This window comes from Chelonoidis abingdonii, chromosome 19 (genome assembly GCF_003597395.2).
Source record: "Chelonoidis abingdonii isolate Lonesome George chromosome 19, CheloAbing_2.0, whole genome shotgun sequence".
NCBI classification, from domain to species: domain Eukaryota; kingdom Metazoa; phylum Chordata; order Testudines; family Testudinidae; genus Chelonoidis; species Chelonoidis abingdonii.
In genome coordinates, this window is record NC_133787.1 from 1,844,951 (window position 1) to 1,849,107 (window position 4,157).

A 4,157-nucleotide genomic window follows, 5' to 3' on the forward strand; every position below is an offset into this window, starting at 1 on the left:
CTGGTGCCCCTGTCTGGGTATCACCCATGGCCCATCTAGGTGATCCACCAAGCACCATGTCCATGCGTTATGCGATATAGTGCATCTCGCCCTGTTTCTCCAGGATTCGCTTCATCTTATTCATCCCCGCAGTACGAGAGTACACCCCAAACAACTGTTTTGCCACCTGTCCGGGATTAGAATGGGTGTGCCACTCCTGCCACATCAATTCCTAAGGTGCCGCGTCCCAAAAGACTATGCCATATGATCACCTGGTTCTCACGTTAGAGACCTCTATCTCCCTGCCCACCTCCACTAGCCACAGCACAAACTGATCCCAATCCTCCCGGGGAACCTTCCCAACGGCCCAGTACTGCCTCCGTCCTTCAGGGACAAGGGCTGCCATTCATCTATCCGATGCGATGTATCCGAGTCACGGCACCAAGATGTTAGAGAGCTTATTCCTTCACTCTCACCCCCCCCTGGTCCTTCTCACATGAACAGAGAGAACATTACTGGAAATCCGAAGGTGCAAACAATTCAATGTTTAATGGGGTGAACTTACAGCAAGCTTAAATTCAAGTTCCTTTTCCTTATTTCAAATCCCAACTTACTTTCTGTTTGCCCCTAATTTGTATAATAATATTTTCAGCTCTACCTTAACCCATCATTCTACTAAATTTACCTAACAATCCTACGTATTTAACATGATTAGCTAACCAGTTATATTCCCACCACCTTAATTAGTTTACACCTAGACAAATTAATTATAAGGCAGACAGAAACAATCACAGAACCAGACAGAGACCATGCAAATAAACATACAAAACAATGCAGAAGTGGGATTTCACAACTTATATCTATACAAGACATAGGGGTTTTACATCTATACAGACATAAGGTTCTCCAGCTGTGTCTATTCATAAGTGAGTTCTTACCAGACAGGAAACTATCAAACTACATTTCTAGGCTCTTCCCTTTTCTGAGGCGATAGATCGAATCACTTCCTAACAGCCCAGATTGCCTTATTTTAATATGACTAGTTTGGAATGTGAGGACATGACCATACATTTCCCAGTTTAGGGCTGCTAAAGAACCAGGCCTCAGACTGTCACAGTAAGAGAAGGCCACTACACAGACAGTGATTTTTTATTCTTTCTTTTATACTTCTATAACTAGCTAAGTGATAAGAATACACCTAAATTCTTAAAGTATAGGCCTTTGCAGACAGGCCTGAATAGCTGTATCCTAACAGCCGGCGTGGCGAGCTGCTCGGCACAGGTGACGAAGCAGAGCTCATCAGCACAGGTGACCATGCAGTCCCAGAATCACAAAAGAGCTCCAGCATGGACTGAATGGGAGGTACTGGACCTGATCACTGTGTGGGGAGATGAATCCGTGCTATCCAAAACTCTGTTCCAAAAGATGAAACACTGGAATATTTAAAAAAATCTCAAAGGGCATGAATGACAGAGGCTATAACAGGGACCCGCAGCAGTGCCACATGAAACTTAAGGAGCTGAGGCAACCCTATCAAAGAACCAGAGAGGCAAACGGCCGCTCCGGATCAGAGCCCCAGACAACCCATTTCTCTGATGAGCTGCATGCCATTCTAGGGTTTGCCCCTATAGCTACCCCAGCCTTGTGTGTGGACTCTGACAATAGATTGTCACGCAACAGGGATGTGGGTTTTGGGGATAAGGCTACAAACAGGGGGAGAAGGGTAGCTCAGTGGTTTGAGCATTGGCTTGCTAAACCCAGGGTTGTAAGTTCAATCCTTGAGGGGGCCATTTAGGAAACTAGGGTTAAAATCTGTTTGGGGATTGGTCTTGCTTTGAGCAGAGGGGTTGGACTAGATGATCTCCTGAGGTCCCTTCCAACCCTCATAGTCTATGAAGAGGATATTGACAATAGTGCACAGCATGCAAGCAAAGAAAACATTTTCCTGGACAGCCAGGAACTGTTTATCACCCTGGAGCCAATACCCACCCAAGGCAGGCTCCTGGACCTCAAAGGTAGAGAGTGGACCTCTGTAAATATTGTAAATGGTTTAAAAGCAAGCATGTTTAATGATTAATATGCCTTGTTAACATGCATGGGTATGGAGCATAAATCCTCCAGGGACATCTCAATGAAGATCTCCTGGATGTATTCCCAAAGCCTTTTTAAAAGGTTTCTGGGAAGGGCAGCCTTATTCCATCCTCCATGGTAGACATTTTACCACACCAGGCCAGTAGCACGTAGTCTGGAATCATTGCATAACAAAGCATGGTAGCGTATGGTCCCAGTGTTTGCTGGCATTCAAGCAACATCCATTCTGTGTTATCCTCAGGAGAGTGATATCATTCATGGTCACCTAGTTGAAATAGGGGAATTTTATTAAGGGGGACATTCAGAGGTGGCCTTTCCTGCTGGGCTGTTTGTCTGCGGCTGAACAGAAATCATCCCCGCTGTGCGCCATGCAGTGAGGGGAGGGGTGAAGCGATCATCCCAGAGAATAGGGTGGGGGGAAAGGTTTAGTTGGGTTTGTGCTGCATGTTAACCCAAAAACTGCAGCATCTCCTTTTAAATGGCCAACCCAATGGGTGATTGGTATGGGAAATGAGAGCACTGCTGTTTGAAACCATGTAATGTTAACAACTTGGTTCACCGTGAAAAAGTCTACCCATTGTTCTCTAAAATGTGTCTTTTTAAATACTACTCTCCCATTTTTTCCCTCCCACAGCTGCAAATGTTTCAACGCTCTCCATATCATCTTCATCCCAGAGTGCTAGCAAAGATTAGAAGGCAAAAAAACCCACACTCGTGATGAAATGTTCTCTGAGCTCATGCAGTCCTCCCACACTGAAAGAGTCCAGCAGAATGTGTGGAAGCTGACAATGTCAGGAAAGCACAAAATGAATGCAAGGACAGGAGGGACGTGCGAGAGGACACGTGGCGGGATCAAGATGATAGGTGGCATCAGCATGATGAAAGGAGGCAGGAAGCAATGCTCAGGCTACTGGAGGATCAAACTGATATTCTCCCGCGTATTGTGCAGGACAGGCAGCAGGAGTACAGACCGCTGCTGCAGCCCCTGTATAACGAACCGCCTCCCCAAGTTCCATAGCTTCATCACCCAGATGCCCAAGAATGCGGTGGGGAGGTCTCTGGCCACCCAACCACTCCACACCAGAGGACTGCCCAAGCAACAGAAGGCTGGCATTCAATAAGTTTTGAAGGATGCTGTGGCTTTGTCCTTCCCTCCTCCCCTCCTCTACCACTCCACCTGGTGCTTCCCTTCTCCATCACCCCTCCTGGGCTACCTTGGCAGTTATCCCCCCATTTGTGTGACGAATTAATAAAGAATGCATGAATTTGAAGTAACAATGACTTTATTGCCTCTGCAAGCAGTGATTGGGGGGCAAGAAGGGGGTTTTCATCAAGGAGAAACAAACAGAACTTTCACATCTTAGCCTGGCCAGTCATGAAACTGGTTTTCAAAGCTCCTCTGATGCGCAACTGTGCTCTTCTAGCTACCCTGGAGTCTGGCTGTGCGTAATCAGTGGCCAGGTGATTTGCCTCAGCCTCCCACCCCACCATAAACGTCTCCGTCTTACTCTCACAGATATTGTGAAGCACAGAGCAAGCAGTAATAATGATGGAAATATTGAGCGGAAGATAGCGTATTTTATCAACAACATCACCATCACATTCCCTCAATAAACGTATGGCAGGCAATGTGGCGTGAAAGAGAGTCACCATTGATGGTCTACAATGGTCCTCACCTCTGGCCGCACCAAGGGGCTAGGAGCCAGGTGGTGTGTTGGTCATGTCTGGGCCAGAACAGTGGCCTGAATGATGCTAAGCAGTTAAGCTAGCCAGCAAATGTAAAGGTCCCTTCAGTTCTAGGAGATTGGTACTATCTCCAATTTATTATTATTACTTATTTATATTATTCTGCGTATAGTTCTCGAGGCACTCTATCCCTCGATGAAAGCAGACCGCAAAAAAACTGTTTTCTCTCCGTTTTTTTCCTGGGTTACCAGTGCCCACGACATACACAGTGAGCTCCGCTCAGGTGCGTCACCATCAACAGCATATCGCTCTCCTGCGGGTGCTGCTGGAGAGAACAGAGTGCGGATGAGACTGGCAGTGCAGCGCACTCAGCCAGCAGCCCCTTACCTTGGCCCTGCGGA